Below are 23,858 nucleotides of genomic sequence, written 5' to 3'. Positions count from 1 at the left end.
TACGGTTTCCAATTAAATTATGGTTTCCTCGGCTATTTTTTAGTAAGACACCGGGTGGCTGGCCCCATTGCAGTTTGAATTTCAAAGTTTCGGCCAAAACAAAAACACACAAAAAACAAACAAAAAACAAAGTTCCGGCGATTGGGCTGGACTGCCTGGAAGGAGCGCGCGGGGAGCTTGGCGGGTCCCGCACCGCGCTGAGCGCCGCCAGGGGGCAGCCGAGCTCCCGGCGCGGCCCGGCCCGGCCCGCGCATGCGTGTTTTGGCCTGATGTGTCTGCACGTGCACGCTTGACGGAAACCGGGTCTCCCGCGGCCGCGCCGGGAGGAGCGGGCTGGGCCTCAGGCTGAGGTGGGGTCCTCGCCCCAACGGCGCGAGCTCGGAGGCCTCAGGCCCCGCCGGGGAGGAGAAGGAAGGAAAGGGGAGGCGCAGCTCGCGTGCGGTTGACTGCTGGGGCGTGTGGGGGGTCGGTCTCCGGAGGGCCCGTGAGGGACGGTCGGCGTGGGCGCCTGTGGAGAGTCCAGTGTCGGTGCCGTGTGGCCTCCCTTGGGGCAGCACCGTTGGGGCGCCGGTTCGTTTGTGGGCTCCTCTTCCTCAGGTGAGCGGGGTTTGGGCCGGGACCGCACGGCTCGGGCCGCCACGGGCTCCCGACCAAGTTTGATGTCCTGAAGCCTGATGCCTCCCGCCTTGTTCTTCCTCCGCCTGCGGTGGCTGCTCAGGGCCCTTTGTGGCTCCACGCGGTTTGAGGGTTGTCTCTGCGCCGTGTTTTCTGTGCAAATGCCGTTGGGAGTTGGATCAGCATCGCCTTGAACCTGTAGATCACTTTGGGGCGCGAAAGGCCATCGTCACCGTGTTAATTCTTCCAATCCGTGAGTACAGAATAAAAATTAAATTAAAAAGGAAAACTCAAGGAGGCCTGGGTGGCGCAGTGGTTGAGCGTCGGCCTTTGGCTCGGGTCGTGTCCCCGGGGTCTCGGGGTCGAGGCCCACGTCGGGCTCCCTGCATGGAGCCTGCTTCTCCCTCTGCCTGTGTCTCTGCCTCTCTCTCTCTCTCTCTCTCTCTCTCTGTGTGTGTCTCTCATGGATAAATAAATAAAACCTTAAAAAAAAAAAAAAAAAAAGTAAAACTCTTCCCCCGCCATCTCAGATGAATGGTGTGCCAAGTGAGAAGACAATAAGGTGTTTTACATTTCCCACTTGCCGTGCTCCCTTCCTTTTGTTCTTACTGGCCCTCCACCAGGGGTTATTCTAGAGAAACAGAATTTTCCCCTTTTTTTTAAGAAATGCTGTAGCAAGAATCATTAGTAAAGGGGCGCCTGGGTGGTTCAGTTGGTTAAGGGGTCTGTCTGCCTGTGGCTTAGGTCATGATCTCAAGGTCCTGGGATCTACCCCACCTCGGTCTCCCTTCTCAGCAGGGAGACTGCTTCTCTCTCTCTCTCTCTCTCTCTCTCTCTCTGTCCCTCCCCCTGGCTCATGCTTTCTCCCTCTCTCTCTCAAATAAATAAAATCTTTTTTAAAAAAAATCCTTACTAAAGATTAGGAAGTAGGTTTCCCATCCCGGTTGTTGCAAACATGGTGATAAAAGTATTGCAAGACTTTGGGAAGAGAGGTAGTGGAAAGGCCTGAAAAGGGAGGCCATTTACCTCCCACACGCACCAGAAATACCAACTATTTACCTACCTTGAGTTTCCTTAACAAAACGCTAATGTAAAATGTAAGTCTGATGTTGAAGGACATTTTAAAGTACATAAACTCAATGCTGAAATGACTCAAGTAAAATGAAACTGGGTATTTTTGTAAGTCATGAAACTAATTTTGTGGATAATGCTGCTTATGCAAGAAAGCGAACATGTGAGTTTGATTTATGGACAACATCCAGTTTCCCCAAAAATAACATTTTAAACCTTTTTTACCAGTTCAAGGAAGAGACACCTTTGACCCATAAACAAAAGACCCATTTGACAAATATTCCTAATTGGCAGTAGTCAGCTTAAAAATAAAAACATATTCTATAATATTAACTTAAAAAGTAATCATATAATTAATAGGTGAAAAACAGAGAGAAAGATTGCTGAAGATTAAGATTAAGCCCTGCAGAAGCGAATGTTCTAACTAGAAATTGGTTTAATTAATAGCACATTTTACATAATGATTACAGTGTAATTGCGCTGACTAGCAGAGTGTCATTAAATATATCCATGCTCCTTTACAACACCCTAAGGCTAAAAATAATGAGTTACATTGAAAATCACTGTGCAACAGGTTCATAAATAACATTTAAGCCTATACAAGGCGAATACTTATAAATAATAAATATTTGCCTTTTGTAATTGAAGAAAAAATGACAGCCTTCTTTTTCTACTACCTTGTAGATTGCCATGTTATAATGCTGAAAAGATTTTTCCCCTTGCTTTCTCTAGAAGGTATTGAATAATTTATTCAAATGCTAATATTCCACGTAGTCTGACTTTGAGGAACAAATATTCCTACATAAAGAATAAATGCCAAGATGCTTATTACCTTTCTTGCTTTACTTTACACCATGTATCCCCCCAAAACTATCACAGTCTATTACACCTGTCAAATGAAGTTAGTGACCAAATTTTCTTACAGAGAAGAGCATTTTTCTTTATTTAAAAATTATCCCTTCTCCCCAAATGTTCATCATGCTCAGGGTTGTTACAGAGCAGCAGCTGCTCTGTGACTTCAGAAAGGAAGTCGAAGATGCCTGATAACTTCTTAATCTCTCACTCGTCTCCTGAGAATCTGTACCATTTGATAACAATGGAAGCAGTTCGTTATTCGTGTAGTTTGCCCTGGCGTGGGCTCAGGTCTACAAAAGGTCAGTGTTCAGGAGCCCCATCTCCTTCATCTCCTCAATTCCAAAATGGAGTTGTGTTCCCCTAGGGCCCAGCAGAAAGCAGAACGCCCCTTGCCAGGTAGTCTTGGGTAGGGGCTCTGAAAGTTCCCTAGAGCTGCACATCCGGCCAGTGGCTTCTTTCCAAGGAATGTGGGGAAGAGGCGGCTCCAGGCTATACAGAGAATATGATTTTCTGCGAGAATGACAGTAGCCAGGGAGGTGCACAGAGATATCCCAGCTCTTTAGGAAAGGACATAGGAAGAAAATGCCTCCTGCTGCTGGTAAGTCCCCTGGTGAGCATGAAGCAGGTCAAGCATACCAACTCCTGAAAACTCAAGAACCCCCAGTGTAGGTAGCCCTTTTAGGAGGTCCCCATCAAGCTGCTTCTCTCTTGCTTAGGATGCAGCTCATTCTTTTGTGAGGGGGGCTCGTGTTGCTTAGTGATGAAGAAAGGGCTTTAGCATTAGCCAAAACTGAGTTCATGCATTAGGTTCACTACATATCAGCTGTGATTCATTGCATAAGTCACTTCAGTGCCCTGACTTGTGAAGTGGGATGACAGTCATCCATGCCTCTTTGTGAGGATTAAATGAAAAAACACTTTTAAATTCGTAAGCTCTTAGCATAGTGCCTCCCGGCTCATAATAGGCAAGTATATGGGAGTTATTATTTATCTCATGATTGGACACTTTTTTCTCATATTTAGCCAAAATCCATCTCCTCCTCACTTTCATCCATGGACTCCAATTCCTGGAAATGATGAGGGATTGGAATTCCTGTACTCAAGCTTACCCACTCGCAGACCCAGAGCAGCCAGAGGGTAACCTTTCTCAAATCATATCACTCCCTGGATTAAAGCCCATTTTGATGTCCCATGGGTCTTAGGAAGCTTAAGGGCTAGAATCTTTATACCTGCGTAATCTGGCCCCTGCATGCCTCTCCAGCCTCATGATCTGTGCTCTAGGGGTCCCAGCCTTCTTTCTGTTCCTCAGACAGGCCATACATTCCCTCTGGCCCCACAGCCTTTGCAAATACCTTTGCCTGGAACTCTCTTCTTCTTTTTTTTTTTTATATAAATTTATTTTTTATTGGTATTCAATTTGCCAACATATAGAATAACACCCAGTGCTCATCCCATCAAGTGCCCCCCTCCGGCCCGTCACCCCCACCCCCGCCCACCTCCCCTTCCACCACCCCTAGTTCATTTCCCAGAGTTAGGAGTCTCTCATGTTCTGTCTCCCTTTCTGATATTTCCCACTCATTTTTTCTCCTTTCCCCATTCTTCCCTTTCACTATTTTTTATATTCCCCAAATGAATGAGACCATATAATGTTTGTCCTTCTCCGATTGACTTATTTCACTCAGCATAATACCCTCCAGTTCCATCCACGACAAAGCAAATGGTGGGTATTTGTCGTTTCTAATGGCTGAGTAATATTCCATTGTATACATAAAGCACGTCTTCTTTATCCATTCATCTTTCGATGGACACCAAGGCTCCTTCCAGTTTGGCTATTGTGGACATTGCTGCTAAAAACATCGGGGTGCAGGTGTCCCGGGGTGGAACTACTTTTTCTGTTTAGCTCTTCAGACTTTGATTCAAGCAGCGCCTCCTTGGGGAAGTCTTATACTAACTCTCCAAAGTAGATCAGGTTTACCTTTCCTCCTACTATCCCTTCACAGGTTTCATCAGCACTTGAAGTGGTATATTTCTGTGGTCCTTTGGTAAATGACTGTTTCCATTAGTAAACTGTACTTTCTGTAAAGACAGGGACCGTGGATGTTTGGGGCTAATAATGGGCTTTTTACGGTATCTGGCATCTGGCCCTCAACAAATACTTGGAGTGAATGAAGGAGGGAAGGAACTAACACCCATTTCCACATAAGAGTCCTTCACATATTTAAAGATAGTATTTACGCTTCTCTTCTCCATGATTTGTCACAAGATTAATGATCTCGGTACCTCATGTACTCTTCATCATGTTACATTTTAGAACTTCAACAGCCCTGTGATCACACTCTGAAGCTGAGTATAGTGGGAGGATTGCTACGTGTGATGATAGTACCTATTTAGCCTATGATAGTACCTTAGCACAGTCAGAGGCTGCACTGGCTTTAAGTATCACACACATAAACATAGTGTTGTGTTGTTTAAAAATAACGCAGATTTCTTAAAGAAAATCTGGAAAACACAGAATAGAAAAGTGTAAAGAAAACCATTCTTAGGCACACCATGCAAAGAAAAACACTCTTAATAATTTGCAATAATTCCTGTATTTTTTAAAATTATTTATTCATTCATAGAGACACAGAGAGAGAAAGAGAGAGGCAGAGAGACAAGCAGGCACCATGCAGAGAGCCTGACGTGGGACTCGATCTAGGGTCTTCAGGATCACGCCCTAGACTGCAGGCGGCGCTAAACCGCTGCGCCACCAGGGTTGCCCCTAATTCCTGTATTTTTGTCTGTGAATAAGCTTTCGTAGAGTGTGAGGAAGGATTATATAGTGGAAATACACCCCTACTCACACACATACCACTTTTCACCACTATTAAATCATAAAATATTTCTATATTATTGCATTACGTTGCAAATATTTTAAATGGTGCTGTATCAGCTATTCTGCTGCTATTGAGAATAGGTTTGGGAGGTCTAAACAAATAAGAGATTAGTTTTCTCAGATAACAAAAAGTCTGGAGATGGGCAGTTGCTGAAAATGCTATAAATAGCTTTTTCCTCGTAGCTGCAATATAACTGTTGTAGCTTCTATCAACACATTTCTGTGTGAGGCAGGAAGAAGAGGGAAAGGATGTGCCACATCTGTCTGTCCCATTTATCAGAAAAAGTCAAAGCCTTCTCAGTGCCCTCAGCAGACTTCCACTTACGAATCCTTGACCAGACTGTCTATGACCAATGCTAGTACAAAAACATCTAGAAAAGCGAGCATTTAGTTTTTCTAGTCAGATAGTGTTGAAGCAAGCAAGGGAAATTGGGTGCCTTTCCCACATCCCATCAGGTTAATCCCATTCCATTTGATTCTCAGCTCCTTAAATAAAAATTATAGAAGGTTTCATAAGGACACTTTCTTCTTTTTGCTTCCTGGTTTATGAAAATCAACCAGATAAACAGCAATTCTTTTTTTTTTTTAATTTTTATTTATTTACTTGACAGAGCAAGAGCAAGGGGAGCAGCAGGCAGAGGGAGAGAGAGAAGCAGGCTTCCCGCTGAGCAGGGAGCCCTATGCTGGGCTCGATCCCAGGACTCCAGGATTGGACCTGAGCAGAAGGCAGACACTCAGCTGAGCCACCCAGGCGCCCCTAAACAGCGATTCTCAATCAAGAAGTTTGTGGAGATATTTTTGTTTGCCCCAATGTTTATGATGGTGCTGTTGCTTTGGGTGGGCAGGAACCAAGGCTGATGAACATCCTTCCACACACAGGAAAGCTGCACAATGACCTGTCCAGCCCCAAATGCCAATAGTGTCTTTATTGACTCCTATTCAGTGGAAGTCATGGAAATTCCTTCATTAGAAACTGGGAAAGAAGGAAGGAGGGAGGGAGGGAGGGAAGAAAGGGGAGAAGGAAGAAATTGGAAGGGAGAAGGGGACCAGTTGGAGGGACAGAGGAAAGGAAAATGAACATTTTGTCATTAAGCACCAGAAACAACAGAAGACAGAGAATCCTTCTCAGTGAGTGGGTACAACCCTGTGCACACTACTTTCTTCTTCCTAACGTACAATTCATATCATGTCAGTATATACAGATAAGATTATTTAAACTGCCCTCCTAGAAAAATATTTAAGAAAAGGAATGGGAGTAGATCTTTACTCTTTCTGGCTTTCAAAGGGCTTCTCCTGGGACTTTGGGAACCTGATATTGTTTGCAATTTGTTCTTCCCTGGAGGAGATTAGGGAAAATACAAAGGCCCAAGACAGGTACTGCTTTGTGTTTAATGATGATAGGCAGAGGTGGGAAAGCACAGATCAGCTTTTTCCTCTCGGCAGAGCCTGGGCTATTAGGAGAAGGGAATTTAGTGTTTGATTTGCCCATTCTCCATTCCTCATCGAGGCTTCGGTCCCAAATTGCTAAACCTCCATTCAACAGTTAAATTAAACATAACTAACTTTGTTGATATTATTTCACAGCCGAATAACTTGATATTCATACTCTTTGTGTGTTCAATAAGTACAGAGCTCAGACACATTTTTAAGTCTCAGCTGGTGATGAATTCTGCTGAGCTAAACTTGTGTTTCACAGGATTCTGCTCAGCTGAGACGGGGTATGCTATTACACTGTAAAAATAAGCTTCAAGCCATAATTTTGATGGGCCCCTCACAGAAGGAAGCATCCCTCTTACCCTCCTCCCTCCTCTTAGTAGTGACTCCCATTTGCCACTTACACATACTAACCTAAAAGAATCTCACGCAGACGATAGTCCTTTGTACCACTGCCTCCAGGGTGCCAAGAGTGCTAAACTTGGACTCCCAAGCCCTCTGTGTTTGCCCCCTCTGCCTCTGCAGGGACTGGGGACCATAAGCAAGCCACTTACTCTCTGGTAGTCAGGTTCCATGTCTGGCAGATAGGGGAGATAAAAATTCTGCCTTTCCACCTCACACATTCCCTGTAAGCTCAAATTACACCAAGTATTGAAAACATGCTACAGACTGTCAGATGTTATTCACTATTATTTGCATTTTCACCTATAATTAGAATCCTATCCTCTAAACATGACAGGAAGTACCTATAAATATTTGAAATGAATAATAATGTGTTCATTTATTCATCACATGTGTTTTGGGCATCTTCTATGTACCAGGCCTAGGCTAAAAACTATAGGTCTAAGGAAAGACATTGTGTTCTAGTTTGAGAGATAAATAAATAATTAGAATACAGTGAGATCCATACTACGTAATGGAGATATATACAAGGTTTTTGGGCATATGACATTTTGCTCAGGTTAGCAAGGACCACTTCAGTGATAGGGCCACTATTTGAGGGTGGGGTAAGGGGGGGGGGAATCACAAAATATTCCCCCAGCAGTCTGCTAAGTACCTTATAAACATTCTTTCCTTTAATTGTCACTGCAGCCCTGTAAAGTAGGTATTATATCTATTTTATAAGTGGCAAAACCAAGGCCTAAATAACTCACACAAGGTCCCAAAGCTGGGAAGGGAGGAGCCTGGACTCCAAAGGCCACACTCTTCATCAGAGGGCTGGGCCTTCCCTGCTCCTTATGGCCTCTGTACACTCAGCTCACAGGTGGGGAAAAAGCATGTCTATTTTGCTGTACACCAGTGATCTGAAAACATCTTAGATGACATTAATTATGAGTTGCCAAAAACTATGCAAATTATCTTTCTTAAAAAACAGGATATGGAAGTTATCATAAACATATATGGATATCTCCCTGAATCCAAAAGCAAGAAGTGCAATTGGGAACTAAGTACTGGAAACCATAAACAGGGCAGATTCTCTCCCTCCTCCCCCTGTCTTTCTAGCTGTGCTCCATTGTGTTCATTCTCTCTTTTGTATTCATTATTCGTCCTCTTCAGACCAGCTGTTCTTCTCTGTGAACAAGGCAGGGGATGGCCACCCACCTCTTGTTACATGCAGTTCAAGCAACCCCAGGAGACTGACTAGCACCTCTTAATCTCAATTCCAGATTCCCAGAAGAGGGAATCTGGTTGGCCCAGTTTGAGTTAACTGTTGGTGTCCTAAAGTATGGGCTATATACATAGTGACTTCCTTCCAAAAAGAACAGCATGGAAAGACGGGTGAGGAGAGTGGAGAAACCTGATAAATGCTACCTCAGCCAGATAGTCAAGGTCAACATCAAAATAAGAAATTATGTTGATAGTATGTATCCTTGATAAGATGTGATGAAAATGGCACCTTCCCTTTGTGGTCTTCCTTCTCAAAACCCATAACCTCTGTCTAATCATGAGGAAAACATCAAACAAATCGTAGTTGAAGGAAATTCTACAAAATACCTGACCAATACCCCTCAAAACTGTCAAGTTCATCAAAATGAAGAAAGTTTGAGAAACTCACAGTCAAGAAAAAATTAAGGAAATATGAGCACAAATGTAATGTGGTATCTTGGATAAGATCCTGGGACAGAAAAAAAGACTTGTTTAGAAACTAAGGAAATCTAAAGTATGGACTTCAGTTAATAATAATGTATCAATATTGGTTCATTTATTCTAGCAAATATACCATGCTGATATAAGATGTTAATGATAAGGAAATTGGGTTGGGAGGTATATGGGAACTCTGTTTTACCTTTGCAGTTTTTCCATAAATCCACAACTCTTTTAAAGTAAAAAGTTTGGGATCCCTGGGTGGCGCAGCGGTTTAGCGCCTGCCTTTGGCCCAGGGCCATGATCCTGGAGACCCGGGATCGAATCCCACGTCGGGCTTCCGGTGCATGGATCCTGCTTCTCCCTCTGCCTATGTCTCTGCCTCTCTCTCTCTCTGTGTGTGTGACTATCATAAATAAATAAATTTTAAAAAATTTAAAAAATAAAATAAAATAAAAAGTTTATTAAAACACAGCATTACATGTTTACTCTTTGCCAATCACTATGCTAGATGCTTTATAGACTGCAATGACAAAAAAAAAAAAGGTCCTTCTCAAATTATTCTGTTCCCATATCTACCTACCACGATTTATACCATAAGTCCTTTGAGCTAAGAGAAAATATAAAGACTCAGTGCAACCCTGACACGCAGTAGACAGTCAATAAATATTTGCTGATGTAAACTAATACTTATCATTTATAAGAGAGGTCCCATGTTAGCACTTAGAGATGCTACCTTGCCTGGTTCTGGTGTGGGTCAGTGAGTGTGCTGCCCTTGGACATGGCTGATTTCGGTTTGCTCACCCTTCTTTTCTTAGTAGAAAGTTAGTCCCTTCCCAGGCTGCCAGTGATCACTAAGAGATAACCAAGAGGGCCTGGCCAGCCACTGAAGGACGTTCATTCCAATAATCCTTTAGTCCTGGCCTGGCAACTCTGAATGGGACCTGGACCTCATCAGTGTTTTATGCCCTTTAGGGGACCTATCCTTGCTTCTCTCAGGACAGTCTTATAAAACCTTTCAAAGGACAAGAGCTTCTTGTCATGATTAACCTTTGGAATGAGCACTAAAAATAATTTTGCATTCACTTTAATAGTTCAGGTTTTAAAGGGAAAGACAGATGGGTGTGGCTTCTTTAAGCATTTTCTTTTCCAAAGCAGTGGAGAGGGACAGAAAGACCCAGAAGGAGTTTCTGGCTGTTGAGCTGAGATTTAAACATTTTAACCATTTCCCACACCCTTTGTTCCCCCTTCTCCTGTCTCTATTTCAAAGCTATTTTAATCTTACGTACTGAATATTAGCTGATGAACCAATTCCTCAGGAAAAATGCCATTAATTCATTAGGACTCTTCATTCCATTTTTTAAAAACTGCCCTTGAATATCTCGTTTTAATAAATGATTGAATCCTATGTGTGGTTTGTAGAGTCTTAACCAACTTGGGAATTTAAAATCCTTCTTGCAGTTTGTTTTCAGTCCTATCATAGAAAATCATACAGCTCTTCACAGTTCTGCCAGAGTTTTCTCATAAAAAAGGCTCAAGCTAAGTCCTGTTGACGTTGGACATTAACATCAGAACACCACTTGGGAGAGTTTGTACCCTGAAACATGAAGCAGCCCTCTCTGCCACCTGTGGGATAGAATATTAAGCTGCCCCTCTCCACCAACACTCCAATCGTGGAATTTGGGACCTCGAGGCTGAACAATTCCATTGTCAGTCCCTGGACACATTTTCCCATCCCATATGTCCTAATCTTCACTCTTGCTATATAAGCACACATGTCAGTGTCTAACTAGGAGCTTCTCTCAGGGTAATGATTTACTCATCTCCAGCTCACCCACAGTGCTCACACAATACCCATGCAGAGTACACACATGCACACTTACTAGGCAGAAGGGCAAAGATACAGGAACCCTCCACATACCGAGTTTGTGCCAAAGTCACTGCTACAGACATGGATGGTGTTTGATGCTTAGACGGGTAGAGTGGGGATTAAAAAAGAGCATCTCCCCCATTTGCTCACTCTCACTGGGCAATGATATAATTTCCAGTCTCAACGTCTCTATTTCAGACCACATATGGCAGTAATATTGGCTCTTCCCCACCTCAGCCTAACCATGACTAAACAGGTTGATGGATGTCATGCATCTTATCATCATACATGCATATTTTTAAATATAATTCACTTTTGATCTGCACCCTTGTGCAGTGGCGAATGAAAACAGTTAAGATTTCTTCCACTGTCTGCCTTTAAATGTATTAAACAGCCCTGCTGTCAATAGATTATATTCTTGTACAATGATAATAGCCCCCAAAACTAAGAGGCCTTGTCAGGAATTGCAGTTGTCACAGTTTGATGGGAATGATTTTACTTGGGGTTCGTCTGCTGCACAATCATCTCATAATCTGGATATACATCACAGCATGACATGTAAATTTCCTGCTACTCTGCTTTCATTTCCAGAGGCAGCAATCAAATGAAAACCACTCAACCTCACCCAAATGTATAAATAATTTTCATTCAAACATATTAACAGTCAAAATATGAGAATTTATCACAGAGTGCTAGGCCTTTTAAGAAGCAATAAAGACTTTACTTTTTAAGCATATTTCTCCTTAGAAAAGTAATACGAATAGTAACTTGCAATTTAAAAATCACATTTGAAAGTCCACATAGAAACCACCTAATCTGCAAACCTAAGGGATGCAGGTGCCTTGCCATAGGTTCAATGCTTGGAGAAAGGGATGAGAGAAATATCGTGTAATGAATTGCATGTGGATTACTAATCACCTACAAGAAAATATTAACGTCTAAAAAGTCTGATTTATTTAATCTTTACTAAAAATATCTTTCGTGTTGCACAATCAATAGTAGATTACTTTCTCTAAAATAAAAGCACCTTATCCAGCAGTGATTTGGATAATCTAACAAATGATGCTTTTTTTTTTTCCTCTGATAAACATTAGATTTTAATTGAAAGCAATTTCCTTGGGGGGATAAAAAGCCCAAAGAATTGCAGCCGTGGATATGGCTGACTCTCCCTCACTGCAGGTTGAGTTTCAGTCACACTAGCTGTCAGTTACCAGGGAAGGGAGAGACATAGTCAAAATTGAATAAGAAAAATATTTGTCTTTGGTGCTCAGTTATGATATAAAATGAGAACAAGGTGCTGGGTTGCCCCTTGGCCTGGATCAAGGTGAGCGCAGGGATGGCCGCAGGGAGTACACTTGAAGGTAAGGAAGGAAAAGTGCAGCAGAGTGCTTACTGCTGGAGCCTGGGGATTTAACAAGCTTGCCAGTATTAATTTCCCGGAGAAGCTGCTTCCAGAGACTAAGCCTTCAGATGCAAACTTTGTGCCCGGCCAGATGGAGGTGCTAAAAGACATCATTTGACCAATAAGGCACTATGTTGACAAGAGTTTATTAGATACGGAACAAAACCCAAAAAGGAATATAATATTCTGGCACATTTAATTCAATAATCAATCCAGTATTTCCAAAAGGTACCCTCTATGTTTTAGAGAAGACAACACTTTGGGTAAAAAAAAGTGTCTCTGGGTAAAAGTCTAACTTAAAGGTTTCTATGGTATCCTCGAGGGCAATTGAGGAGTGGAAGGTGGTTCAAAAGTGTGGGTTGGGGAGTTTGGGATGAAGGGAAATCTACTTTTACCATTGATGCTAGCACCTAAAAATTTTGCTGCCTCAATTTAAATTTTTATAGCTTTATCTTCCCCCTTCCTGCTCTCCACCCCTCCACCATGTGCAAAAACTGCTAAGATGACAATTTTCCCTATCTCCCCAGTAAGTGTGTCTGCAGAAGTAGAAGTACCATAACCCGGGGTACAGCAAGCTCAGCCATTTGAAATAAAACTTTGCAGTACTAATGTTTTTGTAACTGCTTTCATATTGTAATGATATTTTTCCAAGCACTGGTTTTATTTGATCTTAAATACCTTTTTGGGAAAGTCCAGTGAGCTGACTCTAATAAAATCATGCTATTGAAAAAAGGTTTAAGTAGAATGTTCAGAATAAATTACAAAACTGCATGCAAGAATACCAGCTAGTGCTGCAATAAAAAGCTGAAAATGAGTATTCTTGCAATATATTTTAAAGAAGTAGTGTACTTTTTTTGTCCATTTTTTTTCATTGAATGTTTCATAACAGAATGCCTCCATGTCGTGAAAGGAGGGGAATGCATACCAAATGAACAAACTGCAGAAAAAAATTGCATTTAAGGGAAAAAAAACCTTGACTTTTTGGGGGAGTATAGAATATATTTCATTTCATTTTCAATAACTGTTGGAAGATAATAGGAAATGTAATTTCTTTCCATTTGCTGTGCCAAAATACTTAAATTACATCATACTTATCCTGTCACATTTTTCCCCCAACACATTCAGAACTCTTTAATGGATTTTGCATTTCTTATATATGCACTAAGGAAGGGATCTGCTTTAAAAAAACAGAGATGTCCAGTAGTAGGGATCTCAGGAAACCATTGGATGATCTGGGTGGAAGACACAGGCAATTTTATGTCTGGCTTTTTTATAGTGAAGCAAAAGTAAGGAGCTCATGGGAGATGGAGGTGAGTGTATCCTAATTACTCTTGAAATCCTAGGTTCAGAAAATCATCAGCCCCCTCCTTAGTCCTTCCACCCCACAGGACAGTTTCACAAAAAATTGGATGCTGAAAGATCAAAGGACTGGATGACAAATTTCTCCTTTGGTACTGCAGTACCTGCCATCTGAGAATCTACTGTGTTCTGGGCATTGAGTCAAGCATTGAGCTTCAGGTTCTATAAGGAATAATATGTATGTAAATCTAATTAACTTATAAACCCCAATTCACTTCTCTCAACTCCAAGTAAAACAAAAGCAATCATTCTCATCCTATGGAGAGAAACTGGAACAGAGCAAAGGTGGGCATAGTATGATGTACAAAATCTAAAATATGATGGGCACCATTGATGGTCTACCCAGCATTCCTTCTCTTCATCCATATTCCTTCCTAACAGAATCTGATTTTCTTGGGGAATCTATTTCTCCTACACAAAGCCATACACTTCAAGAGAATCTGACCCAGTCTTCTTCTAAGACCCAGTCTGCAAGTTGACTGGTCATGATCAACTATATTCCCTTTTCCATTGCTGAGTTTGAGAAGGGAATGGGACTCTGACCAATGAAGTGGGAGAGGAAGCTGGCTGGCGCTCCTTCGAAGAGTTTTCTTGCCTGCCAATGCAGTGGTCTCTCTCCCTCTGGAGATTTTGTTTTCCCATGTAACTCCTTAAAGTGTAGCAGTGACTCTGCCTGAGATGAACTAGTACCAGTGATGGCAAAAATAATGCTGGATTAGTTTCCTAGGGCTGCTGTAAGAAAGTGCCACAAACTGGGTGTCTTAAATGAACAAAAATTTTATTGTCTCAGTTTTGGAGGCTAGAAGTCAAATCATGGTGTCAGCAGGGCCGTGCACTCCAATGGCTTTAGGAGAGAATACTTTGCCTATTCTAGTGTCTGGTATTTGCTGGCAAACCTTGTTCTTGTCTTTGAGATGCATCGCTCTAATCTTATGGCTGTCTTCTCCTTCTTTGTCTTCATGGGAATGTCTGTCTCTTTGTCCAAATATTCCTTTTTTTTTTGTAAGAATGTCAGTTACATTGGATTAGAGCCCATTCTAATAACTTGATTTTAACTTGATTACCTTGAAAAATAATTTTTACAAGTGCCACATTCTGAGGTACTAGGGGTTAGGACTTCAACATATCTTTTTTTATTGGTAGGGAGACACAATTCAACCCATAAATTGCCCAATTGTGGGCAGATACCAATGTTGGATAGGCCTTGATGACATCATTGAACCTCTGAATTAACCAACCCTGAAACCTGTCTTGCCTCAGAACTTGCCAATAGTAGGACATGCAATACTTGAGAACCCTTTTCTGTATTCTTCAAGGCATTGTGTATTGAAGCTTGTTACTTGTAGCTGAAGTCACTTTTGTTGAAGCAACAGATGTTGGATAAAAACAGTCCTGATTCCACCACTTAATAGCTGTATGTCCTTGGGAAAAAAATCACTTACACTCTCTGAGAATACTTTCTGTATCTCTAAATTGAGTCAAATGTTGTCTCAAAGTTGCCACAAAGATTGATGAGATAATGCATATAAACAGTATTATACAGAAAAGATGTTCAGTAGGTTGCTGTTAGGCTCTTTTTATTTATTATTATTATTGATATTATTTTTAGAGAGGGAGAGTGCGGGGAGGGGCAGAGGGAGAGGGAGAGAGAATCTTAAGCAGACTCCATGCCCAGCATGGGGCCCAGATGCAGGGCTTGATCTCATGACCCTGAGATCATGATCCTGAGATCATGACTGGAGCTGAAGCCAAGAGTTGGACACTTAACTGAGTCACCCAGGCTCCCCACTTTTTTTTAGAGTGTTAGGCTCTTTTTAAAAACTACCCATGTGACTCTGGAAGAATAAAAACAATACCATGCAATCTAGTTTTAAAGGGACTAATGAGAGGTGCCTGGGTGGCTCAGTTGGTTAAGCATCTGCTTTAGGCTCAGGTCGTGATCTAACCTCAGAGTCCTGGGATGGAGCCCTGAGTCAGGCTCCCTACTCAGTGGGGAGTCTGCTTCTCCCTCTCCCTTAGCCTGTCCCCTCTGCTTGTGGACATACACTCTCTCTCTCTCTGAATAAATAAAATCTTTTTTAAAAAAAAATAAAGGGACTAATGAGAACCAATAGTTCTTGATGGTTGTTAGATTTCAAAATATGTCATTTTGCCCAGGTTCTTCACTTAGGCATTCTGCACCTGTGCAAGCCTCTTTGAGGCCTTTGTGACAGTCATCGTTTATGAGGGGCATTTGACCTTAATGGTTAAAAGTGTGGGCTCTTGAATCTTGAATCCCCAACCATGTGGATTCAAAATCTTGGTTCTGCCACTATCTGTATGTGACCTGGGGCAAGTTATTTAACCTCTCTGTGCTTTGGTTTCCTCATCTCTAAAAAAGGGGAATGGCAATGATCGCAGTAATTTCTTACAGTATTCTTTTTTTTTTTTTTAAGGATTTTATTTATTTATTTGAGAGAGAGAGAGAGATACAGGGATAGTAACAAAGAGATAGCCAGAGTGAGCACGAGCGAGGAGAGGGAGGAGCAGGCTCCCCCTGAGCAGGGAGCCTGATGCAGGGCTTCATGCCAGGATCCTGGGATCATGACCTAGCCGAAGGCATTTAACCCACTGAGCCACCCAGGTGCCCCTTTCCTACAGTATTCTTAAGAGGAATCAAATGATACAGACGATTAGTGCAGTGTCTGGCATGTGGTAGGCAAGTTAAACATACACTCTTTTTTCCTTTCAATCTCCATTATGGTCAGCACTCATCTTGGGATGCTATACCAGTAGTTTTCAAACTTCAGTGTGTGTGTAAGAAGCACCTGTGATGCTTGTTATAAATACAGATCCCAAGCACTATCCCTCCCCAATCCAGAGATTCAGATCCAGTAGGTCTGAAACACACTTTTAACAAACACTCCAGATCACACATTGAGAAACTGTTTACGTTTTCTGATTGAAAGTCAGGAGACTTAGGAGTTATTTGTCTTGGAGATATGTACTTCTCTTATCCTCTGAAAGCTTCTGGAAGGCATCATTATCTCGCTGTCCCTTCCTACTACACCCCCCCCCCCACTGTATGTTTAGCACTCTACCTTGCTCACAGTAAGTCCAGAGTGTTTACTAAATCAATTTACAGTAACCTCAGATGGTATGGAAACTGAAATGGTCAGGGAGAGGTAGGGGGATGAAGATCAAGCAGAAGGAAAACAGGCTCAGCTGGCTATTTAGTAATTCCAAGAGATTCTGTTGGCACAGCTGTCATGAGCCATCCCCATCACCAGGTTTTGTTTCTGTAAACCCCACAAGCAGTGTGACCCTAGATAGAGTCACTAGGAAGCTCTGGGATTCCAGGCTGGCTTTACTTCTTAGACTTTTATCAGCCTGAGACACAGATTCCTAAGGCTAAAGCAAACCTTTACAGCAGGTGCAAAAGAACAAAGGGGCCAAAATGCCAAAAGAAAAGCTGAATGCGGGCTTCTTATTGTTCCTGGGTCACTCAACTAAATTTAGCTCTCCTAGAGGCAGTTTGAACACAGAACATTTACAGGGTTATTTTGTAAATTAGTTTATGTTAATACATACAGCATTTTATTAACAATGTGTTTATTGAATGACTAGGTGGGCCAGGTGTTTTCATGAATTATATAATTAAATTCTCAATAATTCAGGATGCCTGGGTGGCTCAGCAGTTGAGTGTCTGCCTTTGGCTCAGGGCATGATCCCAGAGTCCTGGGATCAAATCGCACATCCGGCTGCCTCGAGGAGCTTGCTTCTCCCTCTGCCTATGTCTGTGTCTCTCATGAATAAATAAAACCTTTAAAAAAATAAAATGAAAAGTAAATTCTCAATAATTCATAAAACTAATTTGTTGAGCATCTAGTATGTGCCAGGTTATCAACTAACAGCCAATGTGATATATTTACCAATATACATATAACTGTATCTCAAATAAGACTATTTATAGAGAGAGATTTCTTAGAAAGACCAGGAGGCTGATAAGTATAAAGCATTGGGACAGTGTCTGATACATAGCAAGCATTTAGTGTAAGCCATTATTATCATCATCATCATCAATTATAGAATTATACACATTGTTACAGTGGGTTTTTTCCAGACACATTCTGGGTGAATGTTACTTCCTTTTGGTTATTTGTATTTATTGAATGTTCTACAAGTATGCAGTGCCATGGTAATAAAAAAAAATATTTGCTTTTTAAGTTAGTAAGGTATTTGTTTACCTTCTGAATCCACACATGAAAATCACAGTCTTTGACAGCACCACCTAGTGGCTCCAACACAGTGTCACTGGAAAAGATTGATTTTTTCCCCCATCTATCTCTTTTAGACACATTCTCAGAGACACTAACCTATCAAGATCCAGAGGAAGAGGGCTTGTAATATGTTCCAGCTTCACACAGTAGTCTACTTAATGTTTGGCATGTTTGATTTCTGTGCCCTTATTGGTCTTAGGACTCAATTTTTTCATGATGGATGATTTTATTTCTTATAAGACTTTTTTTTTTTAATTTTATCTATTTATTCACGAAAGACACAGAAAGAGAGACAGAGACATAGGCAGAGGGAGAAGCAGGCTTCCTGCAGGAAGCCCGATGTGGGACTCGATTCCGGGACTCCAGGATCATGCCGTGGGCCAAAAGCAGACACTCAACCGCTGAGCCACCCAGGCGCCCCTCTTAGAAGACTTTGATTTTGATACCTTTTTCTCACAGAAATACAATTTAGGAAGCCAGTGATATCTATAACACACAATGGAAATATTTCTATTTCTGAAATATCCTTATAGCTAGAAATATAAAAATTACTAGGCAAAGTAAGTTCAATAGTATAAAAAGCATTTATTGAGGACCTACTAAGTGCCAGGCATCATTCAGTGCCACAATGAAAAGCTGAAAACATACTCCTTTTCCTCAATAAGCTGCTGTGGAAGACATGTTTAATGTACTGTGACACAGCAACTCATGCATTAACTCATTCACTCATTCAACAAGTATTTATTGAGCATGCACTATGTAATAGACACTGTTCTAGGCACTGGGGAAATAGAAATGAATGAAATAAAGTGCCTGCTTCTAGAGTTTATAATCTAATGGAGGAGAGATAGTAAAACAATGAATGTAAGTTATAGTTGTGATAATAAATGCTACAAAAAATAAAGTGAGTTAAAGGAAATAAAGTATCAGGGTTGCTGCTTATATAGAATAGTCAATGAAAACGTCTCTCACCAGGGGTATTTGAGAAGCAGCAGGGAGATGGTAAGGGAGCAAGCCGTGTGGGTATGGGAGAGGGCAATAATAGTATGCGCAAAGGTCCTGAGGTGGGATTGTGCTCCATGCTTTGATAGAATTTCAAGAAGGCCCATATGGCTGAGAAAAAGTGAGCTAGGGAGTAGCAAGTGATGAATTTGGGGCAGATTTTGTAGGACCTTGTAGGTGATTTTAAAGACCCTTAATTTTATTTAAGGGTAAATGGTAAACCATTGGCAGGTTTTGAGCAGAGGAGTGACTTTCTGACTTATATTTTAAAATATCATTTAGCTACTAAGTAGATATTAGACTGCAGGAGGACAAGAGTAGAAACAAAGAAAGCATGCAAGAATCAAGTGAACTTATGGATATGAAACAAGTAAATGTATGGATAAGATGTAAAAATAGAGGGGATCCCTGGGTGGTGCAGTGGTTTAGCACCTGCCTTTGGCCCAGGGCACGATCCTGGAGACCCAGGATCAAATCCCATGTCAGGCTCCCGGTGCATGGAGCCTGCTTCTCCCTCTGCCTCTCTCTCTCTCTCTCTCTCTCTCTCACTGTGTGCCTATCATAAATAAATAAAATAAAATAATTTTTTAAAAAAGATGTAAAAATAGAACAGAAGAGATATGTTCAGTTATATCTCCATGTTATAAAGAAAGGCTCTTCATTGGAAGTGAGGCCTAAACAGGGATTTGCTTTTTATTTTCAGGTTTGAATTTTGTGGTGAGGAATGACATCAATGTCTCTCTTTCTGATGTTAACAGCTTAATAAATGCCCAAATCAATTCATTCATTAGTAGTTACAAAATGGTGATATTCTCATTCTATCTTTTAATTTATATTTATTAGCTGAAGCACGTTTATAAAAAGAACCTTTCCTTCATCTTCTATTCGCTTACCCAGTTGTATAATTCACATAAAAAAAAGGAAGATAAATGTTTGATTTTTTTCCTTTTTTAGTTTTCAGAACAATGAGTAACCAGTAGCATCTTTCCATGGCAACCAATTGCTTGCTTGTTTTCTCCCTCTTTTTCTTTCTTTCTCCCCCAATTCTTCTCTCTTTCTCTCTCTCATCTTTCATATATTTCCTCTATTTTCTTTCTTTCTCTCCCTTCTTCCCCCATTTCTTCATTCTTCTCACCCATTCCCCCTCCACCCTTCCTGCCTCCTTTCCCCTCTCCTCTCCTTTCTTTTCCTTTCTCTATTTTTCTCATTCTCTCTTTTATGAATTTATGATTTAAAACATATCTGATGAATTTTACTCCATTGTAGTTATTACCCACAGGGTAATAAATTGTTCCATCTTTGACCAGAAACCCCTTCAAGTTGGCTGCTGAACTTTTTGGTGGAACCCTGGTAGCTTCTGATTGCTTCCTTACTACCTGATACAGGCTGTGATGAGACATGTACTTTTCCCGTCTCTAAGGAATCAGCCTTTTCTCTAAAGAGCCCTGGTTCTTTTTAGTGGGGGATAGTATTAGAGTACCTCAATCTGTGCACTAGGGGTGAGTCATTGTTTCCGTGTTGGCCATTGTTTCTTAGAGTTTAAAATTTTTAAGATAAAATTATTATTTCATATTGATAATTTAAAATGAGATTTTACTTCCTTTTGCCACATTGATAGTTTCAACTTACAACAACTCCAAAAATGATAGAATTGAGTAACCTTTAATTACTAATTTGCTGTATTTCCCCAAAATACAACAATCTTATAATTAACAATACCAATAATACCAACAACATGATTACTGTAAATAGTTTTAAGATTGTTTTTCAGTTCTTTTCATCCTAAGGGTATCTCACCCTAGGGGTGTGCAGGCAAGTTACTGACCTGTAAAGTCATTTGGCAGCATGCATGTCATGGGGCTTTACAGTTTACAGTGGAAGCAGACATTTAAGAAGTGATTATAAGGCAGTAAATATTACAAAAGAAATATAAGAAAAAAAGAAATATAAGGAACAAAGTGAGGTTCACTTGTCTAGAGGCTCAGGTCAGGGATGTCCTCTCTCAGGCAGTGATGCTTAAGCAGGGATGTGAAGGCTAGATTGGAATTAACTCAGCAGTATGGGTACAAGGTGGGGAGAAAGTATTCCAGACAAAGAGTCTCCTAAGCTGTAACTTAATAAAGCATTCTGCAAATAAAATGACAAAAACAACTGTAGCTTTTTAGAATTTTATTCTTAAAGTACATTTTCAAAAACTCAAAAAGAACATTAACCAAATCAGGTCTGGTCTCCTCTTTGGAAGTAGCTTTCAAGCCAGAAGTCACACAGAAATCATTGACTAGCATCTTTTCGTGGTAATGATTGCACAAAGCCTAGACATGCTTTCTTTGAAATCCAAAAGCACATTGCTTAGTTTAATCATCCATTTTATTTATCATACCTAACTTCCTATTTCTGAAAGGATTTGCCCCTATTAAGGGTATTTAAAAAGGGGTGCCTGGATGGCTTAGTTGGTTAAGTATCCAACTCTTGATTTTGGTTCACAAGATCAAGCCCCACTTTGGGCTCCACACTGGGCATGAGCCTGCCAAAGATTCTCTCCTTCTGCCCCTCCTCTCTCTCCCCCTCCTCACCCTCTCTAAAAAAAAATTAAAACAAATTATTTAAAAAGAAGAGCTTCAGAGGGTGAAGGGCATTCCCTGGGAGATTCCAGGGAGCATATGGGATTCCTAAAGACCCAAAATAGTAATGATAATGATACTGGGGCCTGCTTTGTGAGTGGCACTGTATTAGATGCTTAATGATCAACTATCATCCCCAAAACAACCTGCAATTTAGATATTGTCCCATTATAGATCTAAGGAATCTGAGAACCAGAGATGATATAAGGTAAAGTTCAAAGTTATATGGCTAAATAGGAGAGCCAAGATTCAAATCCAGGTCTAGCTGATTTCAAAATCAATATTTTACCCATTACTTAACTGAATTTCATTATTTTATTCTCTAGAGACATGATTTATTTGAATATATAAACTGTGGTTTATAAAATAAATTATGTTAGCCTAGAGTCTCATCTCATGTGTAAGGAATATTCCTTACAAGAACTGACATTTGGTTAACTCTCTATAGCTTACAGTGATATCCTTCTCTAATTTTTTCGGTCCTCATTATTGCCATCTCACAGTGGAGGAAACTGAGACTCACAAAGTCATTAACTTGCCCAACTAATAAGTGACAGAACTGGAGTTTAACACAAGGCTTCGGGACGCCTGGGTGGCTCAGCAGTTGAGTGTGTCTGCCTTTGGCTCAGGGCGTGATCCTGGAGTCCCGGGATGGAGTCCCGCATTGGGCTCCCTGCATGGAGCCTGCTTCTCCCTCTGCCTGTGTCTCTGCCTCTCTCTCTCTGTCTCTGTGTCTCTCATGAATAAATAAATGGGGTCTTTAAAAAAAAAAAACAAGAAGAAGAAGAAAAGCTTAAAATTACACTTCCCCTCCTTGTGATACCACTTATAGACAAAATGTCACCATTTATGAAAATGAGTATTCCCCTCCCCCCTCGAAAAAAAAAAACTTTAAAAATCTTACTTAAAATTTCTAGGTGAGGGAAGCCTGGGTAGCTCAGCGGTTTAGTGCAGCCTTCAGCCCAGGGCCTGATCCTGGAGACCCAGGATCGAGTCCCGTGTCAGGCTCCCTGCATGGAGCGTGCTACTCCTTCTGCCTATGTCTCTGCCTCTCTCTCTCTCTCTCTCTCTCTCTCTGTGTGTGTGTGTGTCTCTCATGAATAAATAAATAAAATCTTTTAAAAAATAAATAAAATAAAATTTCTAGGTGAAAAATCTGCAAATTCAGCACCTTACTTAGCATTGTAACAAAAAAGATACATAAAAACACAAAATGAGAACATAAAACTGTTTTCTTAATTTTTCAATAAATCTAAAACTACTCTAAAAAATAAAGCCTACGTTAAAAGAGAAATAGAAGGACATAATCTCTCATTGCTTAAATTCTTCGCTTTTTCTTTGGTAAACAGTTTTGCCAAAAAAGAATAAAATTTACTTGCTTTTATTGAATTTATACTTGCTACTCTTTCCTGTATATGGAAGCGCATTCTAGGTTTAGGGGTCAGATGGCCTTGAGTTCAGATCTTGGCATTGCATATCCCTAGCTTCAATTTTCTCACTGGTAACCCCTTGAGTTAGGGATTAAGGGGATTAAGTGACATAATGTAGGCCAAGCACTTAGCCTGCACTTTGGATGAGGTACCTCATCCACCATAAATGCTCAATAAACTGTTGCTGACCTTCATTGGTATCAGCCATACTCCCTCTGCACTGAGTTAAAGGTTGGAATTTGGAAGTGGGAAAATATTTTTAAAAACAAAAACAAAACCCTTAATCTCAATCATGAGTTCATTTTTCTTAAATAACCAAAATCACTAATTTGGTTCTACTTCCTATTCTAATACCTCTTTAAAAATGTCTAGGCTAAGGACCAAAATACTGCAAAACAAAGTGCTGTTTTTATCCTATTGCTTAAATTAAAATTTTAGGTAGAAAAAAATTTCTTTTGCCTTTTTATTTTTTTTTCTTTTGAGTTTTTAAAAGTAGAAAACCTGTCTGCAATGTTTTCATCAATCTGTGAAGCAGAAAACACTATAATACACAGTTTCACCAACTCAGGACCATGAAATCTCTGTTCCAAAGCATCAGCATTACCCATCCAGCTGCTGCAGTGTAGCTGTGGATCTGTGCAGAGGAGTCTCTCAGGACCACCAGGATTCTCACACATCTGGATCTTGTTCACTGGCAACTGAGCCTGATATTTGCCATTGCAGTACATGCAGTATCACTAGGGCAATCAACTTAGCAACTCACAAATTTTGTTCCATGGTAGAAATACCAATGCTGAATTCCACTCAAATCACTATGCAGCAGCCACAAGGCCATTTGCTATTTTTAACCATTTTTAATTGCTCTGAAAACTGGCAGCACCTCTCTTTTCAAATCAGAATGGCAGCTACCACACTTACAGCAACAGGAACTGTTGTGCCTTCCACACACCAGGGGGCACAGGGGTGTTTGGCAGAGGATG

General features: G+C 40.9%; 1 long non-coding RNA gene across 4 annotated transcripts in view; it reads left to right on the top strand.

Moving 5' to 3' along the window:
- Window positions 1-300: 300 nt before the first annotated feature.
- The window catches only part of LOC140630423 (uncharacterized), a 60,021-nt gene continuing 36,463 nt past the window's right edge, over window positions 301-23,858 (top strand). For 3 of the 4 annotated variants that reach the window (XR_012028193.1, XR_012028194.1, XR_012028192.1), the window contains exons 1-2: window positions 301-597; window positions 719-868. This is a non-coding gene — a long non-coding RNA (uncharacterized lncRNA). The remainder of the gene's footprint in view (window positions 598-718; window positions 869-23,858) is intronic. The other variant, XR_012028195.1, reaches the window with a different exon arrangement.

The sequence above is a fragment of the Canis lupus genome, chromosome 3, assembly GCF_048164855.1.
Source record: "Canis lupus baileyi chromosome 3, mCanLup2.hap1, whole genome shotgun sequence".
Classification (NCBI taxonomy): domain Eukaryota; kingdom Metazoa; phylum Chordata; class Mammalia; order Carnivora; family Canidae; genus Canis; species Canis lupus.
Note: the sequence above shows the minus strand (reverse complement) of the source record. Positions and strands in the feature narration are given on the sequence as shown.